This window comes from Erpetoichthys calabaricus, chromosome 6, assembly GCF_900747795.2.
Source record: "Erpetoichthys calabaricus chromosome 6, fErpCal1.3, whole genome shotgun sequence".
Classification (NCBI taxonomy): Eukaryota; Metazoa; Chordata; class Cladistia; order Polypteriformes; family Polypteridae; genus Erpetoichthys; species Erpetoichthys calabaricus.
The window spans coordinates 104,935,684-104,947,686 of NC_041399.2; the positions used below are offsets into that span (position 1 = coordinate 104,935,684).

The 12,003-nt window shown below is 34.4% G+C and overlaps 1 protein-coding gene across 1 annotated transcript in view; it reads left to right on the top strand.

Annotated features, from left to right (window-relative positions):
• Positions 1-427: 427 nt before the first annotated feature.
• The window catches only part of LOC114653479 (cadherin-20-like), a 134,540-nt gene continuing 122,964 nt past the window's right edge, over positions 428-12,003 (top strand). The window contains exon 1 of the mRNA XM_028803828.2: positions 428-1,205. The gene's annotated coding sequence lies outside the window, so the exon portion shown is untranslated. The remainder of the gene's footprint in view (positions 1,206-12,003) is intronic.

The window sequence follows — 12,003 nt, forward strand, 5'->3', positions numbered from 1 at the left end:
TAAACAGTAGGACATACAGTAGTGCCAAATTTCTCACACAAGGCCCATGAGCAGCGACATCCATCAACTATTCATCAATCACATTACACTAATAGGGTTTACCAGTAGTTATCATTTTAAATTGTTAAGTCACTGAAAATTTGGAAAATGATCAGGTATATAAATTAGAATCAACTGCTACTCGATTTCATGAAATCAGTAATAATATCAGTCTTTCATTATTTAATAGCAGATGGTATTATTTGCTTGAACCCACTGATATTTCCTAAAAAGATGTGAAAATATTCTTATATGAAAATTTGACTAGTCAGAAGAAATGCTGTCTGGGAATCTCAAGCTTTTATCATTTTCATTTTACTCAGATTTTGTGAAGGGTTTCCGCTTCCCATGCAAACATCTAATATTGGATGCATGTGCTACATGAGCTGCTGGCCGTTGGCCAGGATAAAGCGGAACGATCGTACAGTCAAACAAATAAGTTCAGGTTTGTGGCCTCTTTTAGGCTCTCAAAAGTTAGTAGGTGATGTACTGAATGCTAGTGATGATCTCAAGTTTTTCCCAGCTTGCATTAAAGAAAAGCAATCTTTTGGGTTTCTATCACATAGCAAGAAAGAGCTCCACAGGAGATGGGGTGCATTTGGGCTCCCTGCCTTTATCTCGAGTACATTTTGACAGCTCCCTAGAGAGAAGGAGTGTGATTCCTGGCACCAATAGGCTAATTCAATTTTCTTCAGCTGCAATTGCCTTGTCAGAATATTCATGAGGTGGGGAATGAGTACCGGTGCCACAGGCATACAGTGCCGGCAGTTAGAGGAAAGGAGCAATCAAAGACAGGACTTCTTCTGTGCTAAAGGAGTGGGTTTCTTCTTCAGAGGCAGTAAAAAAAGAAAAAAAAAAAAACCTTGTCTCTATTCTTGTGAAGCCCTGATCTTGTCTATACTGTAGCAGCAGTGGCAGAGCAGGCAGTGTGCATGTGTATTCTCGATTTCTTTTCTATTTTGATCATTTTTCCTGCTACTTTTTTCATTTTTGTGGGCTTACTTATTACTTTTATAGAGCAGTGTTTAATACACACTGTGTATTATTTAACTGCTCTTTACTCTACAACTCAGCTGCTTTCTTGGAGGATGGAGTGACGCAAACTTTTCTGAAATCAAAATGATAGGAGGAAAACAAGGCAAGAAAATTGCAGTGCATCAGTAAAAGTAAGTGTACTGTATTAATTTTACAGCCTAAATAATTGATTTCCAGTGTGAATGAGGTTATTTAAGTGAACTGAAAATATACTTCATGCAGCAAGAGTATTTATGTATTAAAATAAATTTAGTTTTTTTCTCAGTTTTTGCCTTGCTACTGATCATGCAGAATATTTTCATATAGGCTTAAACCTTTCAGCAGCTGTTCCAAAAAAAAGCGATCCTTATTATGGTGACATTAAACATTGATGGTCTTATCTAATGTATACAGCCACGAGGCGTGTGAAGTGCTTATGGCTTCTTATATGATACAGGTTGCATTCTGAGTCTGTCTCCTTCATCTGTTAAATGAGTTGTGCTTGGTCATTGTTAAATGAATACAAAAAACTTTTATTTTTAGTTTAATGTTTATGATCTGGTTGCAACCAGACTTATTCAGTGTGCTAAGTTGTTGTATTTACGTTTCAGCTTGAAAAACCTGAGGTATTATTCTATTACTTATTTCTCCTTTCTGGTGCTTGTGACTTGTGGATACTTTTATACTGTGTATACTCTTATACTAAAAGCCTTCTTCCAATTTAATATTATTTTGTTTTTATTTGACAATATATAATTGATTAAATAGCTTTGGTTTGACTAAGTAATTAACATATTTGCAATACTTTCATAATCTGCACATGAACATACCCTGCATTTATTTCAGTTTAATAAAGATGGTTGTTAAAGTATACTCTGTGACTCCTAGGGGTGTCAGTAAGGAAAAAGAAAGTTGATCTCCGGCTTTCTGCTCTGTGTATTTATACATCACCCCTAATCAATACATGCAACAGCCTAGGTAGTGAAAAACTAACTATTTGTACAATTATCAAATGCCACGTACTTGGGAACAGAAAAGAGTTTTTTCACAGTGAAATTAGAGAAAGGGTCTGTCTGCTGGCAACCTACACAGTAACCAAGGCAGCTGACAAGAACAAAAGCCAACAGGGACACTGTTATTTCTATTTTTCACCCTTTGAATCATACAGCCTCTGCCAACCACTGTTTTGAACAGTGGATAAAGATTTCATTGTGTGTTAGTGTGACTAGAATTATTAAGCATCTATTTGTACAGTCTCCAGGGGACTGTCTTTAACCAGTTTCTGTGTTGTTGGGGACTGGGCAAATGAGGATTGTTCACTGTAAAACCGACATGATATCTTGGGAAAAGAAATGGTCCTCAAAAAGTAAAAAGGAAATGAAGGAAGTAATAATAAGAAAAAAAAATAACAATGAAATGTCAAACTTAAAGAGTTTTCTTTCTCATTAAAATAAACTGCTTTGTTTGACAACTTTCATAGGCACAGAGGCTACTGGAATATTACAGTACTTGCTTGGATTTGCTAGCTTCCGGAAAACAAGTGTCACACCATGATCCCAGGGTTTATGCAATGGGAGTTACTGGATATATAATAAATATCTCAGCAAAATATTTCTTCTCAAACATTTGTGAACAGGCAACAGCTTTAGGTAACAGTGGTAAATTCAGGGTGCATTAAGGCTAATGTACCAGACATTTCTGCTCTAGCTACACCTGCAAAAGACCAACTTTATCACTTTATCCTCGGGAAACCATCAGACAGCCGAAGAGCTTTGTCATTAAATAATGGACTGCATAACTGATGGGAATCCTTCCAAATGAGGGTGTCTTTGTCTCTCTCACTCTCTCTCTCTCTCTTGCTGTCGCTCTCTTTTGCTTTTTCTCACTCTATGATTTGTTCCAAAAATGAATGTATTACGTGCTTAGAATGTAATAGCTCTACTTATCAGAGTAATTCTCCTCGCTAGGCTATCTATCTATCTATCTATCTATCTATCTATCTATCTATCTATCTATCTATCTATCTATCTATCTATCTATCTATCTATCTATCTATCTATCTATCTATCTATCTATCTATCTATCTATCTATCTATCTATCTATCATTTTTGGTAACAATTGCTTTTGCAAATAAATAAAAATAAATCAGTGTTTATTTTCTGTATCTCCTTTTCAAATTCATCAAAATAAGAGAGTATAATAAATGTAAATGTATTAAAACAAATTAAATACATTAGTATACTTAACTAGTATAAAATATTAATATCTAGCTTTCCTATATATTATATTTATTTGTGATATTCATAGTATGAAAAACAAATTAAATGATAAAATTGAGAAAATGAATTACTGATTGAACTGATGCATATGCGATTATTGGTGCATTTATGCAGATACAGTGCAATAGTGTGGTATATAAAAAGTTAGTTTTTCTGTTTTGTCTTTTAAAGCTCAACTTAAGCTATATATATTACTGTATGTCATTAATTTTCTAATATGAGAAGCATGATGTATGTGTGTACTTATACACATGTATGCATTATACATGCATACACACAAAATATTTTTCTAGACAACTGCTCTACATTTTGTTGGATAAAACCTCCAAACAGTTATCTATCTATCTATCTATCTATCTATCTATCTATCTATCTATCTATCTATCTATCTATCTATCTATCTATCTATCTATCTATCTATCTATCTAGAAGAGAAAACTTCAAATTGGTTTTGGATGCCATGAGCTATCCCATTTAATGATGGTCATTAACAGATTTAGTAACTTGTGCTGACTGGATTGACATTTTTGTGTTTAGTTCCTCTGCTGGTTGTCGAGCAATAGCTACTTCCTGATTCTAGGCTGCTTTAAATAGTGGAAGGACAAGAAAAGACATCAGTGTAGGAAGAACTTGAGTGAAGTCCAATGTCTTTTGATTGATCAAGGTCTTCTTAGTTGAGGACAAAAGTGGAGAAGAGTTAGGCTGCTTTGTAACTCTTGACTGCTTCCTCTATACACCCTTTACATCAGATTATGGAAAAAACAGAGGCCGCTTGCACATGTATATTTGAAATGGACTAACACCAATTTAGGGCATGTTTCCTGTTAATGGTTAGTTCCTGCCTTTAGGTGCAAGGCTTGGCTCCAGCATCCTATAAGCCTAAATTGGATAACATGGTACATGATACATTGCATACAAGACTAATAATTAATCAACAGAATATTAATATTTAGCCTACTCATTTGTTACTTTGCTTTTGGATTTTGATAGCTAATTAATGGTTTACAAATTCTACTTTTGTTTTTTAAATATAGTTGCTGATTTGTGTTTCTATATTGACTTTTCAGATTATATTTATTTTCTGCTCTTCACCTGTAGGCAGATGTTCATTCTCAGTTAAGAGTGTTTTGCACTGACTTGTGTAAAGAATGTATATTCTGATGGTAGAGCTACTACTTCACATGCTATATTCTTGTGTATGTATTCACTGTCTGCACTGAAAATTTGATCATGTGCTTTTATTCCTGGACTACGCTTCCAGGTTACAAATCCATTATCAAATTATGGTCACTTAGGTAACAGAGCATAATGATCAGTTAGAAATTAATTCCAATTGATTTTCCCAGACTTACTTGTTGGCAGTACTTTAGCAAGCCATAGCAGAACCAGTTTTTGAAAATAAACCTGGATGTAAACATGATGCATTTCTCAAAGCCAAAAAAAATCTCTTTTAAGGAAGACAGAGACTAAAAAAGAGAGTGCGAGGGCTCTACTAGCTAAATCCTCTCATTTATTGTCATGCATCCTGGCTCTCCTCACACTTCATTAGCTTTCACTAGGAACTCAGGAGATGTCATGTAACAACAACACTAATGATGTTTAAGCAAGCACAAGCCTAGAATTTCAAACAGGATTTCTAATTATGTTACCCAATTGGCCCTGTTCCTGCTTTGGAGATGCTGCAAATGTTGTACTTATAAGAAGTACCCTTGTCTTCCTAAAGAAAGGGTTAGTTTGAGACCAGTGCCTTATTTATGCAGCAGATTTTTAAGGAATTTGTACTGTGATAAAAATCTTGAATATACAGTATTTTTTAAAATCTGCTTTATGAATTAGGATTACATTATTAAAACATATAACGTGTGTATGTACTATAAGCAATATTCTATAATTTTTCATAATAGACTAACCCGCTGTTTCACATGTGATATGCCTACTGTATGTCAAGCGCATGCATTCTTATTAAGGCACATTAAGAAAAATTTATACATGAAAACATTCTTTATACATAAATATAAAATCTTCAAAAGTTATAACAATTTAATTCATGTATTGAATAAAAGAGGGATGATACAAATGTTTTGAGCCTGAAACATAAAAGCAGTATTCTATGATGCCTTCTTATTAAGTGGCTACAGATTAGCTAAAGTGTTGTAAATATGTGAATTACGAGCTTCTAGCATTTGTGGTTTCTAGTTTATATTTCTTGTTTCAAACACTGAAAGTCACAAAAATGTGCTAACAATGGTACATGAGGGGGTACATGTTAACTTGTCCTTAACGAATCTCCAATGCTTTATTATTCTCTAGCCTTAAAAATTCAATTATAGCAATGATATTATATCATTCTTTATATAATATATTGTATAGTGTATATATTGGGCACAAACCTGATTTGGATCAAGCTCTGAAAATTAAAGGGTTAACCTGTAATAGTAAAGATCGTGGGAGAAGCACTGAAACTTCAGACAAACAGCAGAAAAGACCAACATTTCAGGCAGTTAAGTGCTCTGAGCCTATATTAGCTGGAGAAAACTAGCTAAGAGTAATGAGATATATAAGATGGCAGCTTGAAAGTATCTCATGACGGTGCAGTGAATATTTAAATTGTACAATTCATATTGCTACAACAGCAAATACACTAGCAAAGATGGCAAAGTTTAAAAAAGCAAAACGACTTTTGTATTTTTTATCTTATCTTTCTTCCAGACTTGTAGGATTTTGTATGATTTCTTTGTCTATGAAGATGGAAAGGTTGTTTTGAGGGGATGCTGCTTGCTTTTTAGTTCAGTTTCTGATTTATCGTGTCAGAGGCTAACTTTAAAGCTGATTAGTTAAGGGCAGGATGGCACAGTGGTGCAGTGGTAGCACTGCTGCCTCACATTATGGAGACTGAAATTGGATTCCTAGGTGTTCCCTGCATGGAGTTTGAACGTTCTTCCCATGTCCACATGGGTTTTCTCTGGGTGTTTCCTTCTTCAGTCCAAAGACATTCAGGTTAAGTGAACTGATGTTGTTCAATCAGCCCTAGTGTGTGTTTGTGTGTGAGTTTGTTCACTCTGCAGTGGACTGGCACCCTGTCCAGGTGTTGTTCCTGCCTTGAGCCTGATACTTGCAACATCAGACTCCAGCTTTCCCCAATACTCTGCTCAGGATAAGCGGGTTTGGAAAATGGACAGATGAAAGCAGAGTAAATGACTGTCGTGTCAAAGTGTTTCACTGATCACCTTAAATTAACACCATTTTTCTAGTCAAAATAAGGAGAATCCCACCATGAAATGGTCACATCTCCAAATGTCATCTTATTATAAATAAACTCACCTTTGCAGAAGATCATAGGACATGTGCTCTAGTGTGGAGTCAAGATGTTTACTTGCTACCTGCTTTATTGACATGCTTGTTTCTGCTATGCTCTTTTGAAATGTGGCAAATAGGGATTTGCCCAATGTGTAGTTTGTCCTCCATAAATTTCCTGTGTTCATTTGTGAATGGAAAGTTCAAAATCTGCACTTGTCTACTAACACTATGTGCATTTTCCTCAAATGACCTACGCAGTGTTAATGTATAGTTTCACAACTACAGTATGATGCATTCAGGAGCATGAAAAGATCTTTTTGTAGGCTGAAAGTGTGTTTTTTCACTATATGTATCCCCTCATAGTTCAAATGCAAAACAACTCTACATGCACCCATCCATTTCCTGAATCCACTTTCGATACAAAGACATGGGAAGCTGTAGCTAATTCCAACAACATTTGTCACAAGCCAGGAGCCAACCCTGATAGGGCCTATGTTTAAAGAGACCAAATGGTACAAGATAATTTTTAGTGAACTCAATGCATCTATACAAACAGACAAGATTTTCAATAAATAATAAACAGTTGAATTGCTTCAGCTGTTTTAGAACAGTGTAACGATACTTTTGCAAAATAAAGACATTTCATTTACAGTACATGATTCAAGATCACTAACTTTTTTATACAATTATTTGAAGTACAAGTACAGTGCAATTTAGGACTTGACAAGAAAACTATACGTCGGTAAATGAACACAGTTTTTTCTGTAGTATTTCACTGTAAATTTCAGTATGAAAGCTTCCTATATGTACAGGAAAGGTCTATATCACTCCTACATTCCATGATTTCTAATCTATTTCAATTAAGTGATTTCAAACCCAATGAAGTGAAAGACATTTTAACACTAATATACTGTATAGATACACAAATACAGTATATGCAGGGAATGAAAATGTTTAAGTTCAGCATTATACAGACTGAATTGAATGGTGTTAGGCAACGCTTATTGCTGCCACAGACCTCCAGCATACTTAGAACAAATCCCTAGCCAGTTCATTGTTGGAATTTCTGTGTTATTAATTTGGGTTTCTCTTTAGTTATTCTGTTTGCTTCCAACTTCACCATGATGACCACATTAATATAATTGTTAGGTTTCAATTCAACATTTTATTATTTACAGGTATGATCTATCTATCTATCTATCTATCTATCTATCTATCTATCTATCTATCTATCTATCTATCTATCTATCTATCTATCTATCTATCTATCTATCTATCTATCTATCTATCTATCTATCTATCTATCTATCTTATACCATTTATTAAATCTGACAGTTTGCATTGCAACTTTAAGAACATCTTCGCAGAGTTTTAGGGTATCACAGCATCAACAGACAGAAACCACACATGATTGGGACACTGGTCAGTTGCAGGATGCGCTCACACTTTAATAATACAAGAACAATTTAAGCGAATGTTCAAAAGTGACACAGAAGGTGTTCTAGCCTGCATTTGTACCATGGTCCATTAGCCTGTGAGGAACCTATGGTAAACACTGCAGCAACTTTCTGCTTTGGATATTTCTAATAGTATTTAAAATGTAATATTTGCATTTATTGGCCGAGATAAATGGTTTACAGATGAAGAACATCTGCTTCTTATGGAATTTTACAGCTCACATATGGGTTATTTTTCAGTGGATTGGTTGCAGTGTCATACTGTATGTGAGGAAAAAATAAGTTGCTTCAAAATTAAAAAAATAAAAATGCAACACAGCTTGTGTTCAAACATTAGAATTGCTGATCCTACCAGGTAATGACAAGCCCTGAGGTTTGTTTCAAAAAATACTTTTTGTCTTTTGCAAGCAGTTTTTTTAAAACAATTTTAATGTCCATGCATGTGTAGAACACTGCTCTAGTTTTAAACATAAACAAATATGAATGTAACTTGAAATTAATTCAAAAAAGGAAGAAAGAAATTGCCTCATAAAACATTCCACACATGAAACAGGTAATTGTGCCGTTCATCTGTGAGGATAAAAATTGCATCCCAGAATGATGTTTACAGCAGGGTGGATGCATTGCCAAAAGGCAGAAAGTAAACAGGCCCAGAAGCCTGCTGGGTTTGAGATGAAGCCTGTCTGCTCAGCTGTCAATGGGATCTGGTGTTTGTTTAATGGTAAAGTCAACATCTGGCCAGACATGGGTAAACATCCTGAATTCGCTTCCATGTTGAGCATCTTGTTTTTATTTTGAAGAGTTGCATTTGTGTTGTTAAAACCAGCTTGTTGAATTATAAACAGTTCATAGATAATGTAAAAAAAATTGTAGAAACAAAATAAAATCCAATGAAGCAAGTCGGGAACATATTTATATTAGATTGATCATCCCTGTAATAATTACATAAAGTTCAATGTGGTTAGCACGCATTTCAGGCTTCAGGGCTAATTGGCCACATTTGTCAGAATGAAAAAAGAAAACCATCAAAACAGAGAAGCAAACTGAAGGAACACAACATACCCTAACTTCTTGTCTCTTAAATACGAGCTAAGTGTGGGTTTGCACAATACTAACATTTACCATTAAGAGGAAATGTTTAATTATACTACCTTTTCAATAAACAGTAGCCCAGCCTGCTTCGGATGAACATGAGAATACTTATAAAAAGATGAAAATACAGATGAATTCATTAGTTTACAGTGCTATGATAACTGACTGGCTTAGATAGATAGATAGATAGATAGATAGATAGATAGATAGATAGATAGATAGATAGATAGATAGATAGATAGATAGATAGATAGATAGATAGATAGATAGATAGATAGATAGTACTAATTTTAACTCATAGATTCCTAGCTACAATAGAAAACTGGGTGTTTATCCCGTGTCCCTAAAAGCTTTGATGTGACCCTTATCCCACGATCAGCTGGTTTCCCATTAAATCAACTTCAGTTGCACCCGAAACTCAAACAAATCTTTTTGTGTTTCTGTAAACTGAACTGTGTATTTGTCTCATTATTGCATGTCATTTGCTACTGATACTGCTACTGATCTGATAGAAAGTAGCTGATGGCTAAAATTTAATAATGAGATCACATTAACAATCTCTTTGTGTGAATTAGTCGTTAGCTTTGTGTAGAACCCCCCCAAATTGGTCCTGTAATTATATAAGCTTTTGGGTGGATACTGTCTTTTGCATCACAGATCAATACACGTTTTCAATAGTTCATATTAAATTGCTTTCCACTTCTTTCATTTTCAATCTCCAACACTCATTAAGCATTGTCACAATATTCTTTTATAAATTCATTTTAATTATCCTCAAAAATGCCAAAGAATTACACAAAAGAATAAAAATGTAACAATTAGAGAGTAGTCATAGTGAGACATTTTAAAGGCTTATTGTCGAAGGTATGAAGGAGCTCAAGTAGCGTTTCTTGTCACACTTCTGCTGAATAATTCATTGCCTAAAAGTACTAAAAGATAGTGTGCCAGAGACATGACGTGCAGCCTTTCACATTGTTATTTTTCATTGCTTGGTTAGAGATTAATATTTATTCTTCATTTCTTTATTTTTTGAGTTTCTGTTTCAATTATGTCTTCAGCGACTTTGTCTTTTTGCAGCCATTACTCAACGATGATGTTTTTTCTGATCATGTATATGCACATGCAGAAGCACCTCACATTGAAATATTTTGTGTAAGATCAAATCTAGACTTTTTTAAAGAAAAATCTCATGTTTAAAAAGAGACTATTCTAGTGATAAATTAAGATAATTTAAGGAAATTGACAAAAACAGGCCTACTGACTATAAGGTTTGTTTGCCATTTTTATTTTGGAAAATGACTATCGCAATTTATTTTTAGGACCCTTGTTTATATACTGTATATGACTGGGATTTTATTTGATATCTAAACTATAATACTTACAAATAAATAATACTATATGAAAACGACACAATCAGTCAAATAAGCAGTCTTGTTTTGTATAGCGCTCTATATGTATTCTACAACAGAAAAACAGAAACTTGAACAAAATCACAACCCAGATACTCGCCCACTGAAACTCAGTTATCATCACCACCAATACTACTCTTTTATGAATAAAAAATAAATTCTAAAATCTGTGTACATGCAGGGCTTTAGTAGAAATGGATCCAAAAAACAAAGACATGCAGGGAAAGTGGGTACAGAATGTCTTTACTGCAGAAAGAAAAGCACTGGAGTGGCCACTGGAGGGGGCTGCCCTTTTGCTTTTGGAGAGAGGAAATAAAAACACAGTATCTCTAATTGACTCTGACAGTTGACTCGCTGTCAGTCTTAATGATTCCACAATCTTACTGGAAAAGAATAGATTGTCATATAAGAGTGAATACTTACAAAGTGAAAACTATATCAAAAACACAGCAGTCTAACTGTGTTGCCAAGCAATTCCAAACAATTCTCAATAATGACTGAAGGCTTTGCTATACAAAATAAATTCTGTCCAACTTAACTCATGTTTCTGTGAAAACTCCTGGGAACCTGCTTGCTCTTTGCATACAAGATGGTCCACTTAGTTATCTTTTGGGCTGTATTAGATGGCTTTTGCTATTTTTGTGCTTGTCCAGTATTTGCTAAGTATAAAAATAGCCTGGGAAAGAGAGCAAGCAAAGAAACTGTCAGAAGTGATTTAAGACCTAGCAACTTCTTCATTACCTCAAACATCTCTTTTATGATCTGTAAAGCTCGCCAAAGTGACTAGTTACATCTGTAGGCCAAACACGCATTATGTACAGTTTGCCAAAACCAACAAGAATTATTTGTTTCTTACTTTGTGTACTGTATAGAAATCATTCACGCACATGCATATGCAAAAGAAATCAGTGAGCATCTGAAAAAATGAACAAAAAAGGACAGTTGGTGCATTTTATTTGTATGCAAAACAGCTTTTGTAAAATGAAACTGGAGGTTTAGCACATCTTAAGTCACTCGCAAGAAAAACATTGAGAGGGTCTGTTCAGTAGGGGTTGAATATTGTGCCAATGTGCATATATTAAAGCTTTTGAAACCAAATGGAACATTTCTCCAAAAGGCAAATATACTGTTAGGCAGTGCAGTTTATTCAGTATGCATTCATTGGTACTATAGAGAAGCAAGACCATTAGACATACAGCAAATACTTATTTGTGTTATTTAGTAATTATTGTGGCTAATTATTAAGAGTTCTGAACAACAACCCTTTTATGAAACATACTGCATGTAAAATATTTGAAAAGTTTAGCAATAAATCAATTATTTGAAATGCACACTTCATCAACCTGGAAAGGAGATAACTAAATTACCACTAGCAATACCTTTCCTTAATAGTTAAGATTGACTAAAGTTTTAAA